The sequence below is a fragment of the Balaenoptera musculus genome, chromosome X (assembly GCF_009873245.2).
Source record: "Balaenoptera musculus isolate JJ_BM4_2016_0621 chromosome X, mBalMus1.pri.v3, whole genome shotgun sequence".
Lineage (NCBI taxonomy): Eukaryota > Metazoa > Chordata > Mammalia > Artiodactyla > Balaenopteridae > Balaenoptera > Balaenoptera musculus.
Window position 1 is genome coordinate 36,660,370 of NC_045806.1, and position 19,877 is coordinate 36,680,246.

Here is a 19,877-nt window from a genome sequence, read left to right on the forward strand (position 1 = left end):
AAATAGTCTACACATGTCCTAAACAGACATAGAGCGAAACATCAAAACAATGTACCAAGTTGAGGAATCACCTTGGATTCAAAAGGGGCAGTAAGCAATACAGGGTGTGTGGATACAAGGGAGTTGTTGAGATCAGGGCCATTTCACCCTTTTCAGTAAATCATAAGATATTTATTTTCATGTATCAGGCACAGCAGGCTCAGCAAATACTGAATTAAAAGCTTAACAACAGTCTTTTTGAGACTTACACAAAGCAGTGATATCTTTCTAATTAGTATAAGCCACGTCTCTGAAGGCATCGAAAACAAAATCACATCTACTGGAATCATCAATCCATTACAAATACCACTTTTCCTCAGCTAATTCTAGGTGAAGAAATGTAACTTGAAAGATAGAAACCCAAAGCAGTAACAACATCAATCTCTAGTAATATTCTTCTATCTGAGAAATGTCAATACTTCTCAAATTCACATAAAATATCACAACCTTCAATGTCTTATTTCCCATTTCACTTTTCTCTTCTATCCTGGAACGAAAAATATGATAAAACTCTGACACAAGGATTCCAATTTAGCCATCTGTCAATAGATCACAAAGCCGTCTGAAGTTTTAGACTACACAGCAGCCACAGGTAACTCCAGATGGTCTGAAAAACTTGGGGACACTTGCTGCGTGTGCTCTGCTATGCTTTCTAGTGAAAACTCCCAATAACCTAAAACTGGGAGAGGGGAAAAGAGCCTGCAGTTGGTACTTCCCGGGGCAAGGGAAGAAAACAGCTTTAAGAGCGTAAGGCTCCAGCTGAAACAAATCTCCCCTGTTGGGTGGTTGTTGGTTGGTTGTTTGCTTTAATACAATGCTGATGAGTCACTTTTAAGTGACTTATAATACAAATAAATGTTGGGAAGATTAAACAGAGCCTATCAAACCAAACAATAATATTTTGAAAGTAAAATTCATATAGTGGTCCTTTAAAGAGAAAACATTTTAAAATGTAAAACCAGCATAAATACCACTGTATAATAAAACTTACCATTAGTAACATTTGCTACATAGCAGTTTAATATTAATCCCATATTTTCCATATAATACTTGGAAGCTGTTCACAGCCTCAAACAGTATTAGACTCAGTATTTCACTAACTGACCTAATGCTATGGCCCAGGAAAAAGCAATAATTGCACTAAGAGAGGTCAACTTATTCCAGAGAAAGGCTTACACGAAACAACCATAATTCAAAGGACTGAGGAATTATCATAAAGAATTTCCCAGCAGAAACTGGTAAAATAGATGTGGGCAAATCACACTTTCGAGTTTGACAGTACCTGTAGAACTTTGCTTAATTCCTTCCTTGTTGGTATACCTTTTATTAATAAACTAGTTATTAACTGTTTATGTTTATTAAGCTGCTTAATAAACTACTTTCACCCACTATTATCCAAATACAGAGACCAGCTGCCCCTTCAAATCACCATTTGGGGCAGGGCCAGGGTTCTAAAAGGGGTTTCTTGACAAATATCCACTTCTTGCTATCTCTGTTCTTACCCAATTTCCCAGTTCTCTTTTTCTCTTTCTGTGTGCGTGTGTGTAATATCCCACTCTATTCACTACCTGCCCTGCCCCAACCCAAGGATGATACTGACCTTCCACTCCCAAGACTAGACTAAATGTTGAGAGCTAGAAATGGCACTTCTGATCAGTCACTTTTAAGAAAACACTTGTTATACTAGAAAAACTGGCACATTATTTGAGGATTAAAAAAAGTCTATTTAGATCTTAACTTCATACTAAAAAACAAAATAAATTTCAGATAAATCAAAGAGTTAAATGTAAGAAATCAAAACAAAGAGACAAATGCAGGTGAATTTCCACATGACTCCCAGGAAGAGAAGGACTTTCTAAGCATCAAAACAATTACAGAAATAACAAAGGAAAGTACTGACAGAGTTTGACTATGGTAGAAGCTCTCCTAATCAACCTCTACTTAATCAATTTCACAGACTGACCCATTCCCCAGCCGCTGTGTAGAAACCTAATGAATGCCCACAGCACGGTGATTGCTCAAGGCTAACAGGCTACTGTGTGGTACACCTGCCTATGAGCTCTACAAATTAAGTTGCCTACTTACCAAGAGTTATTTATGTGGTCCTCTTTATGCTAGTTGTGTACCTGTTACTATAATTCTTAATTATATGTCACATCCATTGGAGGTGAGTGCAAAAAGAGAGGAACTGGCTATAAAGACCAGATAAAGGTGATGCTGAATTAAATGTGGGTGACAAACCTGCAAAAGACTTGGCTGGGGGGGGGGAAATCTGTAAAATACCTGAAAGGATTCTGCATCGATTACAGCTCATTAAGGTATCACTCCACTTTAAAGAATCTAAAACTAGATGATGAATTTTGGATGAGATGTAAAAAAGAAATATACAGCAGATTTTTAAGCAATTAGACTCATATTCAAAGAAAAGCAGCCCAAGATAAAAGAATTAGCTACTTAATGTGTATTCTGAAGCTTTAACGTTGAAGACACATAAACTTTTTTAGGATACCCCTTCCTATTAAGCAGACCAGCTATGAGATCTAATCACACCAAATAAAGAGGCTTCTTGTGTATGACTGTCAGTTTCCACACATCCAAACTCATCAGAAACAGAATGAAAAACTAAACTTGAAAAATATTTGAAAGACAATGGACATATATACACTATCAAATGTAAAATAGATAGCTAGTGGGAAGCAGCCACATAGCACAGGGAGATCAGCTCAGTGCTCTGTGACCACCTAGAGGGGTGGGATAGGGAAGGTGGGAGGGAGGGAGATGCAAGAGGGAAGAGATATGGGAACATATGTATATGTATAACTGATTCACTTTGTTATAAAGCAGAAACTAACACACCATTGTAAAGCAATTACACTCCAATAAAGATGTTAAAAAAAAGGAAAGAAAATGATATAGGTTAATATGTTTGATATATAAAGTTTAGATAAATTAGCAAGAAAAACACTAGGCAACTAATAGGAAAAGGGGGGGAAAACCCAAATGGCCAATTTATAGAAGGAATACAAAAAATTAAACGTGAGGAAAATGAATGCTTTCATTGGTTATCAAAAAGACAAAATAGTTCAATGAGATAACATTTTTGCCCATCAGGTCAATAAAACTTAAGCAATTAGCATGTTCATTGTTGCCAAATGCACAATGCAACAGTTAGGGATACCATTTGCTGCTAAAAGAAGACATTCTGGTAGAACCTTTCCAGAAATCAATCAGGCAACCTATGTCAAGAGGCTTAAAAAATGTCTCTATCCTTTGACCAGGCAATTATATTTCTAGATGCCATTCTTAGAAAATAATCTGAAATCTGAATAAAGCTTTAGCAATAAGATACTCTTCAAAGTGTTATTTATTATAATATTTTAAAATTTGAGAAAAAAACCTTTCAACAAAAATTACTGTGTCAGGCACTAAAGATGAACTGGAAAAAAAAAAAACCAGTCCCAGCCCTCTTTGAGTTTAGAGCCTTTTGGCAAAGGGAAACAAATTAAACAAGTAATTATTTGAAGTCCAACAACAGGGGAATTATCAAGTAAATTATGAGACATCCAAATGATGAGATGATACACAGCCATCAGAAATTATTTATAATGAATTATCAAGGACATGAAGAAGTACTTATACTAAAGGAAAAGCTATCAAATTATAAATGGGTATAAAAAATATATTGAAAATCTAAGAAGGGGAGCAGGACTTCTGATGGCAGGTACTAGCAATCCTAGGTACAAGCGGGGTCTGTGGCATTTTAACTTGGGGCTGCTTCCATTATCCCCACTACAACCTGTGGCACTGTAGTTCTGGGGACACTGACACTGCCATTAAAGGGAGCTGACCTGATTTGGAGCTCCAAGGGAAAGCCCCAAGCCTGCAGCTTTGTCAAAAACAATAGGGATCATTAGCAAACAAACATCACAGCTGCCTAAGCCTAGAATACTGGTTGGGGCAAATAAGACCTCAACCAAATACGTAAAAGGGAGCTCTGGAGAATGAGACAACCATAGGGGGCTTAAAGCTCTGACATATTCTTGGGGTTCTGGAAGGTTGGATGCATGTGAGGCCTTGCATTAGATGCACTGTGGACAAGGAATAAGCAAGGATCAAGGAAAGAGGAGAGCTTCCCAGCTTATCTACCAGAAGGATTTCACTGTTTAGTTTGAATTTCTGTACAAGAAGAAAGTAAAAGCCAAGGCAAACTGGTAAACTGCCTGAACTTTGAAGGCGTGGACTGGGGCACACATTCAAAGTCCATGCATCTAATAACCCTACTATACTCCAGACATTATATAAGTGCTAGAGATACAGAGTCTCTGGTTCCTGCCTTTGAGAAGCTCATATTCTAATCATGGAACCAGGTGTCCAAGAAGTAATTAGAAATCTAAGAAAAAGAGAGGGTTTCAAGGGACGGAGGGGCTTTTGATTAAACACAGCTAACTGAATATAAACATCTGTCTACCTCCCTTCAGAAGCCATGAGAGTGAAGAATTAGGAAAGATATAAACCAACAAGATCGAGAAAGTGGGAGAGAATCTGACAGTAAAAGAGAGAGGTCCACAAAATTTTAGAGGAAAAGCCTTTGAAAAAGAGGTAACTGACTTGGTTGTATCTTTCTTCTTTCTGCCAAGTACCTCCAGTGGGGCCATCTAAACTGAAGCGAGTAATAAGCTAGTCCATTCCTGAGGGCCTTAGAAAAGCAGAAGGTAAAAGTTCAAGAATTGACGCTTCCATGGACATCTGAAGGAAACAGGAATTTAATTTTTCAAAAAAAGGGAGGGGGGGAATCCTTTAAAAGAGCAGTAAGACTCTCAGATTCTTTCACCTCAACCAGAGCGTCAGGCAACTGCTTTTTCTCCACACAACAGAAGACTTTCTGGAGAGGCTGAACCAGAGTCCCCAAACTCAGGAACACCGGCCATAGCTGAGAACAGAAATGGGATGCTTTACTGAAAACAACAAGTAAAAATCTGCACAGCCAATGGTGAAAGATCCAGCCCTTTCCAGACTGGGCTTCTGAATACTAGATTCGAGCTTATTACACCCAAATCCCCTCCCACAAGAGATTCAAGGAGTCCTAAGTAGAAAAACTGACTGGCTTAAGGGAAAAAAAAACTTCACAGTTAGTTCCTCATAAATACCCAGGTTTCCCCCAGTCACACCACAGGGAAGCCCATCAGTCAACAAGCCCCACTCATGTACACTGAGTTTCCAATCAACTATTCCATAACAGAAACAACCTCCCCAACTAGCTTGAGGGATACCTCTAACATGAAAGATACCAAGACTAAGAAATGGGAAAAGAAACTCAGTAAAAAACAGACAAGATGAGGAAGATATAATTCACATATCATAAAGTTCACCCTTTTAAAGTATACAATTCAGTGTTTTTTAGTATATTCACAAAGATGTGTCTCGATCAGTAAGCACTATCTAATTACAGAACATTTTAATAATCTCAGAAAGAAACTCCACACCCATTAGCAGTCACTCCCCATCCTCTCCCTCCCCCTCAGCCCCTGGCAACCACTAATCCAGTTTCTGTCTCCACAGATTTGCCCTTTCATATAAATGAAATCATACAATATGTGGTCTTTTCCATCTGGCTTCTTTCACTTAGCATAATGTTTTCAAGGTTCATCCTTATGGTAGCACATATCAGCACTTCATTTCTTAATTCTTTTATGGCCGAATAATATTCCACTGTGTACAACTACCACATTTTGTTTATCCATTCATCAGTCGACGAACATCTGGGTTGTTTCCACCTTTTGGCTATTATGAATAATGCTGCTATGCACATTGATGTACAAGTTTTTGTGTGAATATATGTTTTCAATTTTCCTTGGTATATATCTAAGAGTGGAATTCTGGGTTGTAGAACCTATATTTAACTTTCTGAGGAACTGCAAGAGTGTTTTCCACAGTGGCTGCACCATTTTACATTTCCATCAGCAATGTATGAGAGATCCAATTTCTCCACATCCTCATCAACATTTGTTATTGTCTGTCCTTCTGATTCTAGCCATCCTAGTGCATGTTTAGTCTCACTGTGGTTTAAGTCTCATTAAGTCAAGTCTTATTGTGTTAAGTCTCACTGTGGTTTTGATTTGCACTTCCCTAATGACTAATGATGTTGAGCACCTTTTCATGTTTATGGGCCATTTGTAAATCTTCTTTGGAGAAATGTCTAGTCAATGAATTTTAAATTTTATTTAACTTTAAATAGCCACATCTGGCCAGTGGCTAGAGTATTAGGCAGATGGCAGGATTTAGCATCTGGGCCCTTACCTTTGCTCAAGGTCAGGTGGGACTGCCTAGGTGACTGAAGGTCAATCCCGGCTTCATACCTCAACCTGGATGCCCCAGATGGAACTAGGAGTGAGGCAGCAAGGAGGGAGGAAAGGGAAATTGGTGCAATACCTGGAAGGAGGACGTACTTGGCACAGAGCCTGGCTCTCAAAACTTACTGTTGATAATGAAAGCAACTCATATTTATTGAGCACTTGCAAGGTACCAGGAACTGTGCTTTATACCCACTGTCTCATTTAGTCGTTAAAACAATCCTATCAGGTAGATTCTACTGTATCCATTTTACAAATGAGGAAGCAGTTTTAGACAGATCAGCTAAGCAAGTATTAGTAATTTTACTCACCATAAAATTCTCCATTCCATTTCAACCTTAGAAATGTCTTTTCTTCATCTAGTTTAATTATAACAACGATCTGACAGTTCTCAATAGGGAAGCTAAGTGTTATTCAGGATTCCATCATTATGTTCAGCATATACTGTACAATTCTATATCTGCTAACCTATCCCAAAGGGACATTATGAGAATTAGATGGTTTTTGAAGCAGCAAAATATGAGCACTAAATGAAAATCTGAACTCCTGACTTTGTGCATTATGGGTCAGATTTTATCTTTTCTAATGTGTTCAGCTACGTCCTCCCCTTCTTTGAATTGGTTCAACAACTATATAATGAACATTGACTATGTGCCAGATGCTGTCCTAGGTGTAGAGATACAGCAGTGGCTATGACAGCCATGAATCCTGACCTAATGAAGCTTAAAAGATATATTAAAGAAATATATGGTTTTAAAAGTATACAAGCTTCAATAAGTTTATGTCACATGGAGGCGTTGTTACAGTGTCTATTTCATAATGAACCTTATCCCTGAAGCATAAGTACCCTTAAATGACACTCTCTGCCTACTAAGAAATTCTGAGTCTGAACATTATAGCCTTTAAAATGGCTTAAAATCCACACATTTGGCAGAACTACGGCAGTTGCTTCTAGGGAAGTAGCACCCAGCTCCCAAGCACAGCCAGCTGCCAAGGAACAAAAGGAATTATTAAAGCTTACCTTCAGCTCCGCAGGGCTGTCCGAGACTCTTATGCACACCAAGGGAGAGCAACACAGCCGGAGTCAGCAGAGCACTTCTCCTGCCTAAAGTGCGGCGTGATTTCCCAAGCTCTCCTCACCACCCACCCCTGGCCCCTACTTCAGGTAGATAAAACAGAAATGATGAGGCTGTTCAGATGATTCGTGTGGGTGGCTACTGTGCTGACTGGGACGACAAGGCTGCAGAACGCTGCTCCCGTTTAAAGAGCTCACATTGTATTCATCGCTATAAATAACAATTTAGGTTTTAAAACACTGCATTTCCACACTACATTGTACAAAACAGTAAAGCTCAAGTTCTCCTGTACATGGGTTGCTCTTGACAAGAGACCTAAGTAGCCACACTCTGAGGGCTGGCCGTTGCCTGACCCTCTCTCCTTGTACATCGCCTCTGGGATGAGTAAGCAGGGCAAAAGGTATGAATTAACTTGAATGGGAAAGCCCAAATGAAAGGTCTAACTCAATCATTTCCAGTCTCAAGCTCACTATTTCCTATGTCTTACCCAGCATCCCCTACCAAAGTAGTCAACCCAAGTTGACTGAAAGAAATCACGGACCCAAGAAACTCACCAATAACATAGCTCAGAATCATTCAGCCAACTCATGTTTCCTGACTTAAAACATCAGTCATGTACAACCAGGGAGTCACAGCTGCAAAAACAACACTTTTGCCTGATCTTACTAAAAGAACTAATGGAGACTGGGAGAAGGCCCCTCCCCCCTTTTTTCACTTCCTTCAGTGGTGTGGGTAGCGAGAAAGATTCCAAGTGCATCAATAAGAACAACACTGAAATTCAGTTCTTGTATTTTATATGACACTGACCACCAATTACCTTACAGCCTGAGAGTAAGTACAAAAGAATACTGAGGGTGCATTATGATAGTCCAACTAAGGATAGAAATAGCCATCATTGGTTATGGGAAGACTAATGAAAACTCACCCAGTAAACATCCTAAGATTACCCACAATATTCATTATCTATATGCTCATAAACATCCTTGTGAGGTACAAGTGACTAAAGCACTCCAGGCCAAGGATAAAAATTTTCCAGATGGGATGGTGCTATTTCAGTGGCTTAGAGTACACCAAACAGCTCCCATGAATTCCTAAATTTAGCAGTCACAAAGTGGGTTTTCTCTTGGGGAAGTAAAAAGGCAGCAAGAATTGGGAGAAATGAAGACTATAGTAGATAATTAAGTTAGGTTACACTAGAGTACAGCAAAACCAAGGACATACCAGTGCAAAATCAGTGAGGAAATGTCACAGAATTGTTAAACAGGCTACCACTATTACCAAACATAGAAGGAAAGGGCACAGTAGTATATTATTTTCATTCACAAGTCTCTAGTCACTGAGTAATAATTTGATATCAGAGAGCAATGGGTTTATAGAAATAATAGGGTCAGGTGTAAAGGCAAAAAAAAATAGCTGTTTGCCTATTGATTTCAGATATTTGTAGTTCAGTGTTATGGGCAAGAAAACAGTACTACTAAGGCTTCAACTTGGGCAGGGATCAGCAAACTTTTTGTGTTAAAGGCTAGAAAGTAAATATTTTAGGCTTTGCAGACCATATGGTCTCTGCTACAACTACTCAACTCTGCCCTTGTAGTGTGAAAGCAGCCACAGACATTATTTAAATGAATGAGTGTGGCTGTATTCCGGAAAAACTTTATTTACAAAAGCAGACAGTGGGCCGATTTGGCCCATGGGCCATAGTTTATTGAGCTCTAATCTAGAGTTCTAAATCAATGGTTCTCTAACTTTAGTGGGCCTCAGAATCCCTTGGAGAACTGTTAAAATGGATATTGCTGGGCCCCACCCCCAGAGCTTCTGATCTATACGGCTAGGGCCCGAGAATCTGCACTTCTAACAAATTCCCACGTGATACTGCTTTTGCTGGTCAGGGTGAGGTCCACACTTTGAGAACCACTGCTGTAGACCTCACTACTAAACAGGGAGTTCAACATTTTAAGTAGCTGCTGAAGTTCACACCAGATTGGCCACAAAAATTTGTCACTTGTAGTAAGTTCCAAATTTCAAAGCTCAAATAAAATTAAGTAATTTAAAGAAAAGCAAGGGGAAACACACTAGTCAGGATTTTTTTCTTCACTTTGACTTCAGTGTAAACATTACCCCATCCGTAAAATACACACAATTCTTCCTCAAATCTCTTTATTCAACATTTTTCACCCAACACGTTCTAAGTCCTATAAAGATTTGAGAAGTATTAAGCTCTAGAAATCAAACAAGAAAATAATATCAGTTTTAAAGACAACGGTAAATGACTCTTGCAAAATCAAAAAATATTTGACAAAGCCCATTTCTAATTAGAAGTGCCTCATTTCAAAATAATACATGTAAGGTAGTTCAAGACTTTTGAAGAATTGTGTCATTTTATGTTCATAAGGATCAAATGAGGTAGATAATATAGCCTTTACTAACCTTCTTTTACAAGATGAAGAAACTGAGGAAAACAAACCAAATGCTGATTTGTCACAATTAAAATTTTTTCCTTAAAATACTATTTTTCCCAGTAAGTTTTAAACTGCACTAATCAAATCCAACTTGTACATGTCTTTCCAGGACTATGTCTATGAATGTGTCTTCATGGGGAAAAATATCATTCTAATAAGATCTTCAAGTCCATATTCATATTCATGGGGCTAATGCTGAAGCCATCCAGGCAAGTCTAACCAAGAAGCCTGAACTTTAATCAGATGGCAATTTAAAGCACGCTCTACCTTTAGTGCAAGTGGGTCACAGATTATGGAAGTGTAGTGATCCCTTCCCAGCAGTACAATAGAAACACTCAGAAATGGGAGAAATACTATTAATGGAGATAATCCAAAAAGTAGAGCAGCAAGCCTAGAATCTCCCTCTCCAGGTTCCCAGGCTCTTTCTGCAACAGTGATAATGTATTCATTTGAATAGATATTTACACAAATCATTTTTACATACATTTTAAGAGGGAAATGTTTTTTAAAAAGAAAGAAAAAAGGAAAGAAATATAATCTACAATACGTATGGTCAGTAGACGTTTTTTCCATTCTTATTAGCATTCTTCTAAAAGTTTTACATATGTTGATTATAATGTGAGATAATTACATTCTCACTTTAACCTGTAATCTGAATACTCCCGTAACAATTTTTTAAAATTTACATGAAATATAATTAAAGAAAGTCCTTAGTGAAAACGCCTTCTTATTTGTTTTACAAGTATCTATTTTACAAGTGACTAAAGAAAAAATTATTAAAGATAATCTCAAATTCAATGCCAGATATTACTGCTGGGACAAAAATCCAGTTAAGACAATATTAAGCCTAAGAAGACCAGTAAAGATTCTACATAAATAAAAGTTCACCATTCTGCTTCTGAACTAATGGCTCAGATGGAATTCAGCAAAAACTTCTAACCTAAATAACATAATATAAGTAATACTGTCCACAGATTATCATAGGAAGAGATGCCTTTTACTGTCCTCTGAAGCCAACCTAAGAAGTATTTTCATCAAAGTAAGTGGTCTAAATAGATTCCAACATGATCATTCTTCCACTTGACAATGTAACATGATCTAGTAGATGAAATGCTGTTCTGTAAATGTAGGTAATTTAGATTCAGTGCCCAATCGTATCGGAGACTACAACTTTAGAATCTTTCCACCTCATTTTGCTTGTGTTTAAGAGGTGGACACTGCTGCCTTAATAAAATTTGGGGAAGTTACATAAAAGAACACTATAATATCCATAAATCCTATATATGGCTGTTTCCTAAATATATATTCTGGGATTCTCCTTGTCTCAGTTTTGAAATTTCACATTATGAACAGTTAATTCACCTTTCATATATCCAAATGCAAAGACAAAAGCTGATACAAAATTCCCCCTTTTAACATAATCTTTGGAGCTTTTCTCAACACTGCAAAATTAGAACAGTCTTGCAAACAAATTATGTAAATCTATAAGCTCAAAGAATGCTATCTTTCCTATGTACATAAGAGGCAATGACAGTTTTTTTAAGCCACAAAGCACTCTAAATAGTGTATGTTTACTACCACAAAATGTATCAAGTGAAATGAATTCCAGACATGAAATAGAATTTGAAGTTTTATTTACACTACACACCCTAATCCCAAATAATGACTCTAGCAAGGGCTCTTGGTGAAGTCATAAAATATACATAGATGGCACATCACAACTTTCCAATTAGGGATGGAGATTTAGCTAGCGATGTTTCCCCTAACTTTATTAAAGCTAATATTTTAAAAAATATTCCATTTCTGACAATTTCTAGTATGTTCTCCACTCTGCTTTCATCCATTCTACAGGCAATAAGCAAGAATGAAGGAAACAGTTTTTTTCAGGCACTCCACATTTATACTGCCTCCAGTCAGACAATCTTAGAAGAATTTTAATGGGTTTCTTCCCCTTTAACCAAGGATCAAAAAGAGAATCCAAAAGCAGTAAAAACAAACAAAACAAACAAACAAAAAAACCCTAAATGTACAGTACTTCCCCATTTAACAGTGAAAACAGTTTGGTGGACCAGTCTTAATATCTTTATATTTTGGTAGAAACAATCTACCTACTATGGGGCTACTGAGACCACTGAAAGAACAACCCAACCTTGAGGGTAAACAAAAATGGGAACTGGACAGTCAGCTCCAGTTTCATTTTTAATCTACAACAGGATCAGCAAACTACAGCCCAAGGGCCAAATCTAGCCCACCACCTATTTTTGTAAATAAAGTTTTATTGGAACACAGCCACACATTTGTTTTCGCATGGTTGTCTTCACACTACAACGGCAGACTTGAGTAGCTGTGACAGATGTGTGGCTCGTCAAGCCTAAAATATTTACTATCTGGTAGTTTACAGATAGTTTGCCAACCCTTGTACTACAACATCTATAGTTGTTGAAAATCAGTATAAATATGTCCGTGAGATAAAAGGTTGACCAACAACCCATAAAATTTGCTTTATGTCACAGTGTGTAGAACAGACTCTTAGGCAAGCTGTGATAGTACTCCCCTGATTACAAAGCATCTAACCGGGCTTCCCTGGTGGTGCAGTGGTTAAGAATCCGCCTGCCAACGCAGGGGACACGGGTTCGAGCCCTGGTCCGGGAGGATCCCACGTGCTGCAGAGCAGCTAGGCCCGTGCACCACAACTGCTGAGCCTGCGCTCTAGAGCCCGCGAGCCACAACTACTGAAGCCCTCGCACCTAGAGCCCGTGCTCCGCAACAAGAGAAGCCACCGCAATGGGAAGCCCGCACACCACAACAAAGAGTAGCCCCCACTCGCCACAACCGGAGAAAGCCCGCACGCAGCAACGAAGACCCAATACAGCCAAAAATAAAAACAAATAAATTAATTAATTTAAAAAAAAAGCATTCTAACCCTCATAGACTGCTGGTGGGAATGTAAAATGGTACAGACACTTTGGAAAACAGTTTGGCATTCCTCAAAAAGTCAAAGAGAGTTACCATTTGACCCAGCAATTCCACTCCTAAGTATAAACCCAAGAGAAATAAAAACAAAACTTGTACATGAATGTCCATAGCAGGATTAATTATAATAGCCAAAAGGTGTAAACCACCCAAATGGCCCATCAATTGACAAATGGATCAACAAATGTGGTCTAGCCACACAATAGGATATTATTGGGCCTTAAAAAAGGAATGAAGCGCTGATACATCTACAACCTGGATGAACCTTGAAAATATTATGTTTAGAAAAAGAAGCCAGTCACAAAAGACATGCTGTACGATTCCATTTGCATGAAATGTCCAGAATAGGTACATCTGCGGAGACAGAAAGTAGATTAGTCATTACCTGGGGTAGGGAAGGATGGGGAGTAAGAGTTAAAGTATACAGGGTAGGCTTCCCTGGTGGCGCAGTGGTTGAGAATCTGCCTGCCAATGCAGGGGACATGGGTTCGAGCCCTGGTCTGGGAAGATCCCACATGCCGCGGAGCAACTGGGCCCGTGAGCCACGATTACTGAGCCTGCGTGTCTGGAGCCTGTGCGTCTGGAGCCTGTGCTCCGCAACAAGAGAGGCCGCGATAGTGAGAGGCCCGCGCACCGCGATGAAGAGTGGCCCCCGCTTGCCGCAACTAGAGAAAGCCCTCGCACAGAAACGAAGACCCAACACAGCCAAAAATAAATAAATAAATAAATAAAGCCAGAAAACATCTTTAAAAAAAAAAAGTATACAGGGTTTCTTTCGGGGGTGATGAGAATGTTCAAAAATTTATTACGGTCAAAGCTTACCCTTCCCCCTCCCCATATCCTCAAGTCCATTCTCTAGTAGGTCTGTGTCTTTGACAAAGTGAGAGAGTGGCATGGACATACATACACTACCAAACGTAAAATAGATAGCTAGTGGGAAGCAACCGCATAGCACAGGGAGATCAGCTCTGTGCTTTGTGACCACCTAGAGGGGTGGGATAGGTATGGTGGGAGGGAGACACAAGAGGGAGGAGATATGGAGATGTATGTATTTGTATAGCTGATTCACTTTGTTATACAGCAGAAACTAACACACCATTGTAAAGCAATTATACTCCAATAAAAATGTTAAAAAAATTTATTATGGTCACCATGCACAACCCTGTGACTATACTAAAAACCACTGAATTGTACACTTTAAACGGGTGAACTGTATGATATGTGAATTATATCTCAAAAAAGTGTTACCCAAAATAAGGCATTCTATTACTCTGCTAAAACATCTAAAATCAGAGTATTAGAGTGTTATATGTAGGAATACCTCTTAAAAGACAACCAGTCTCTGCTTATACTAAATGACAAGCAGTGTAACAGTACTGAAGAGCAGGCACTTAGACCACGTATACTCAGGTGCAAATCCCCACATTGCCACTATTATTGCCACTTTGCCCAGGGCAAGTTACTAATCTCCTTATTCCTCAGTTTTCTCATCTGTAAAATGGGGAGGGGGGTGATTGCCTCAAAAGGAAGGTCTGTGGCCAAAGTTAAATTAGAAAAATATAAAGAATTTAACACCATGTCCAGCACATAATGAGTTCTCAAACCACAGGATCTGAGAACAACAATAAATTCCTAAAGTTGTCCCTGAAAACTTCAGCTTTATACTTGTTTGAATTTTTTATATGTTACCTGTGTCACTAAAACTAAAATAGGAGCTGTGAACCTAAAACTGCTCTAAAGTATAAGGATTATTAATTTAAAAAATAAAACAGGGTGAACATTTTCAAAAACTTTAAGATTTCTTTTATTTTGCCTACCTGTATTCCTCTACTCCTTTTTCTAAATGAGATAGGCCTAAAAAGATTAAATAAGTTACCTAGGAAGCTTGACATCATTCAAGCCCCACCTCCTCTGTAAAGATTTCCCCAACTTCCTTCTCCTGCTAGGTGGTCACAGTCTCTGGATTGCTCACTTAACACACTCTCCTTCAACTCCTGACTGAGTACTTACTATGTGTCAGTTGCCCAGCTATGCTGAGGATACTAGATGAACAAGTCAGATGCGACCCTGACCTTAACAGGACTTAAGTCTAGTTAGATTAGGTTTTAACTGTTTGTCAAATTCTCTCATGGACCGAGAGGTCCTTGAAGCCAGAGAACTAGAGTATTTGGTGAATAATAATGATAATGGCAATTTAAATAACAACCTTTAGACATTTTACGTATACCATGTTATTCAATCCGCACAACACCCCTGCAAGGTATATGCTATCACAACCATTTTACATATAAAGAAACTGAGGCTCAGAGAGGTTAACTAACTTGCCCAGGCCCACACAGCTAGAAGTGAATGCATAAATGAAAAAATGAATGAATGTTAATTAGCACCACTAACAGTTTTACACACATGGTAGAAAAGAATGTTCATTTCACCATATTATTTATGTAATAGAGCCTGTGTTTAGCACTGAGAAAGTGCACATTTGGAAATTGTTGAAACTTATCTACATAGCTGCCAAAAGTAATTTGAGTATCTCAGAGACATTCTAGAAATAAAAAATACTTATGCTGCACTTCACAATCACTAATCCATGCAAATGGCTCATGAAGCAGCCATCTTCATTCCTTCTATAAATAAGGAGAAAATGGTGACAATGTACCCAAAGGTTACCAGATCAGATCTTAGGGGGCTGCCTTACAAGCTACAAAGCACTGTGGATCCATATGTTTGGGGGAAAGTAGGTACCAAGCCGAATACAGATTCAACATAGTATATTTTGGATGTTATTAAGCTACAGAGAGAGAGAGAGAAAGAGAGAGAGAGAGAGAGAGAGCACAATCATCATTGCTAACTGTAAATGATTCAAATATTCAAAACAAAGATAACAAAGTTAAAAAAAGTATATCAAAAGAGATAAAAAAGAGAATGTGTAACAGAATACAAGAAGTTGAAATGAAATAATATGCACTTAGATACAAAGAAACTGGCTTAAGTGAGACAAAATAACTGTTTCTTATTGTGAGTGGATGTGGACAACTAAAAAAAGCCAATGAACAAATTTAGCTGCGGGGGGCGGGGGTGGAGGGAAGAGGGATGTGAAAGGGGAGGAGAGTACTACAATTATCCAACTGGGACCAGAAACCTTGAGGCAAGGAAGAATTCAGTTCCCTACAGGTGAAGGATTTAATAAAAGAACAATGGTTTGACAAATATCAAGAACTTAAAAGTATCTAAAATTTACTTTGTCATTTCATTAAAGGTATCCATTTAATTGAAAGTTATGCACCAAGCTTGGGAATCAAAAAGACCTAATTTTAGGAAAGCCAAATGGTTTTACCTAAAAGCCAGGCATCAGAATCTGCAAAACACAATTCTAGTGAAAAAAAATGTACTCCTTTTTTTTTTTAACCCTAAATATGTTGGTGTTGAGATAGATTCACAGAGAGACAGTATAGTATTACCAACATCCACAGAAATGAAGCCAGAATCTCGCTTTTTAGTCACACCATGACAGAATATTAAACATTATATTCATTTTGATAGATGCTTTAAATTGCCTCTGTTATAGATAAGCCTTTTCTTGGTCCTCAATCAGTGTGCTGGCATTTTACATTATTGATCTGCCCAACCTCGAGACTTCTGTGATGTTCAGCTATCCCGATTCTTCTAACTCTGTGAGTTATACTCCAAACCACAACACCTCCCGCCCCGAGCTCCATCAACCCCCAAGAACTCATTCATTCATAGTTTAACTTCCACACAGTTGATTCCCAAATATTCACTATCATTCCAGACCTCTCCCCCAAACTCCACCCGTATATTTCCAGCAATGATCACTTAGAAATGGTCTGCACTCAATTCAAAGACAAAGTACCAATCCATATCATGGAATATTGGGCAGCAGGCTAAGGGGAGACAGAGTTAGACAGATATATAGATGGATATGGAAAGGCCATCAGATACACTATTTTCAATGTAAAATGAATATTTCAGTTTTTTTTAACAAAAAACTTCCAGAAAGGTTGTACAAAAACTGGACAATGGTTACCTCTGGAGAACAGAGCTATGGATGGTGGGAGAAAGGAGAGAGATTCACTATTTACCTTTGCATCATCTATATTTTAAAATTCATTTTATAATTTTATAAAAACTAGTTAATTAATTCTAAAAAGTAATGGAATATTATTAAATCTCAAAATTGGAAACATATATGAACTTTAAGTCAAAACTAGCTTCAGAAGCGAAATCTTCCCAGTATAGAAAGTCAAAGAGAGACTCTCCTATGCTGACTTGGGCTCTGTAACCAATCACAGCATAACACAGTCGGCCCTCCGCCGGGTTCTGTATTCGCATATTCAACCAACTGTGGATTGAAAATATTCGAAAAAAAATTCCAGAAAGTTCCAAAAAGCAAAACTTGAATTTGCCTCTCGGCATCTACTTACATAGAATTTACATTGTATTAGGTATTATAAGTAATCCAGAGATGACTTAAAGTAAAAGAGAGGATGTGCGTTAGTTACATGCAAATACTATGCCATCATATATAAGGGACTTGAGCATCCACGAATTTTGGTGTTAGTGTGTGGCGGGGAGAGGGATCCTAAAACCAATCCCCTCACAGATACCAAGGGACTGGCCATCAGGGTAATTACATTTTACTCAGTTGAAAGATGGGATACCAAGATAAATGGGTGACTGGGAGAGAAAGGAGAGCAGGTCCTTTAGCACCTTGAACCCTGTAGTATAAATCCAATGCCATATTTGGTGGTTTAGAATCTGCACTCTCAGATGCAACTAAAAAATAAAAACAAAAATGTGAGAGCTGTACACCCCATCAGCTTGTGGCTGTGGTTAGGTACCTGCTCTGCAGCAGTAACTCAGTCACTTGATTACTTAGGTGTGCAGTGTTGGCAGACAGCTGAGACGCTCACCACTCAGCAGCTGTGGTTCAGTACACAGTTTTCAGAGTCAGAGAAAACAATTTCAGTATTTTTATCACAGGATATAGGAATAACTACCCTGTGGAAACAACCCCACCCCACTCCCAACAAACACCTATCTCTGAAACCTCATTACTTCTGGTTTGGCAAGTTAGGAGTAATCAATCAACTATTCTGTCTGTTGGGGCAGGGGAATTGGAAGGAAAAAGCTGGAGAGTAAAAGGGGTGGAGAAAGTTCCAAAACAAATTATATTTTGGATGGATGGTCAAGATTCTACATTTCAGGGCTTCCCTGGTGGCGCAGTGGTTGAGAATCTGCCTGCCAATGCAGGGGACACGGGTTCGAGCCCTGGTCTGGGAAGATCCCACATGCCGCGGAGCAACTGGGCCCGTGAGCCACAACTACTGAGCCTGCGCGTCTGGAGCCTGTGCTCCGCAACAAGAGAGGCCGCGACAGTGAGAGGCCCGCGCACCGCGATGAAGAGTGGCCCCCGCTCGCCGCAACTAGAGAAAGCCCTCGCACAGAAACGAAGACCCAACACAGCCAAAAATAAATAAATAAATAAATAAATAAATTTATTAAAAAAAAAAAGATTCTACATTTCCATGCATAAACTTAGTTTGGTGGCAAACACTGGTTATTTCATTAGAGAGAAAGACAAAAAGAACACAATAGATGAGACAATGAACCGTTAGTATGGAACCTCTACTGAAGAGGTAAGAAATTTAACCAGAAAGTCGAACAATTAAAATTTGCAGTAAATAGGGAATTCCTCGGCAGTCCAGTGGTTAGGACTCCACGCTTCCACTGCAGGGTGCCCGAGTTCAACTGCTGGTCAGGGAACTAAGATCCCGCAAGCCGCGTGGCACGGCCAAGAAAAAAAATTTTGCAGTAAATAAACTCTGAAAATGAAGACATATGCCTTATTTTAAGGAAACTCACTGCAGCATTTTCACAACTGGAATCAACAGCAGAATGCAGCATGAAATGAACGGACTTTAGAATTGGTAGGATTCCCATGTGATCTTGGGCAAGTTACTCACCCCCCCTGAACCTCAGTGTTTTCTGTAAAATGGGAACAATGAAAGGAGATAACATATGTAAAATGCCTAATATTAGAAGGCATAAATGGCAACTCCCCTTACGAAGTAGGCATGTTAAGTTATAAAAGATTTTTTTTTACTTGTGGACAATCTATGTCAAAGTTCCTTTAAACTGCTTCTGCCACATTTAAAATGTGAAAACATTTACAAAAATGCAATAATTCAAGAACAATCTCAAAAAGTGAGGTACACTTGCTTCTTTAGTTTATTGAGTAGAGCTGTAACTGGAGATGTTTGAAAGAATTTTCAATTTAAAGGAACTATCCAGAAACACAAGGGACATTAGAAAGATATAGTTTGGCAGGTGAAACTGTTGCAGATACAAGGGGAAAATGGAAAGGGGTGAACTGCATGTGTCAAGGCCATAGAACATGTCAGTCATGGAAGGTAAGGGAATCACAGGAAGCATTATGAAGACAACGTGCAAACCACATTTCAGGAACTCCAAGTCCTAACGCAGTCTGTAAAAAGCGGACGTGAAGATACTCTGAGAAGGTTGTGCACAGGCAGAAAAGCAACTGAGTGGCTCAGTTCCCTCCAAAGTGGTCCCAGAATCAAACTCCATCATCAGGAATCAACACTGCTTACCTCCTCCCAGTAAGGCCTGCCCCACAGCTTGGATCTTCCTGGGGCACCAGCACTTTAGCTGGTGATTGTGCTTCTTTTCCCCTGTTACGTGACTGTCACTCTGATCAAGCACTTCCTTCGTGGAACATATACTCATTTCTGGAAAAATCTTGGTTCCTTCAGGCTCACGCTTGACCTTTTCCTAACATTAAAAACTCGTTTACCTACCATGTCTAGCTAAAATTCCCAGGGAAGGTGTTCCAACATGACGTAACACTCCCCCCTGTGGTACTAGAAACCCAAATCACTGGGCAAATCAATATACGTGAAAGCCATAGTAATTAGGACAAATTAGCAAAGCTGAAT

General features: G+C 38.9%; 1 protein-coding gene across 12 annotated transcripts in view; it reads right to left on the reverse strand.

Annotated features, from left to right (window-relative positions):
* CASK (calcium/calmodulin dependent serine protein kinase) overlaps positions 1–19,877 on the reverse strand; it is a 398,598-nt gene that overhangs the window by 373,538 nt on the left and 5,183 nt on the right. The gene's annotated exons all lie outside the window — the stretch shown is intronic.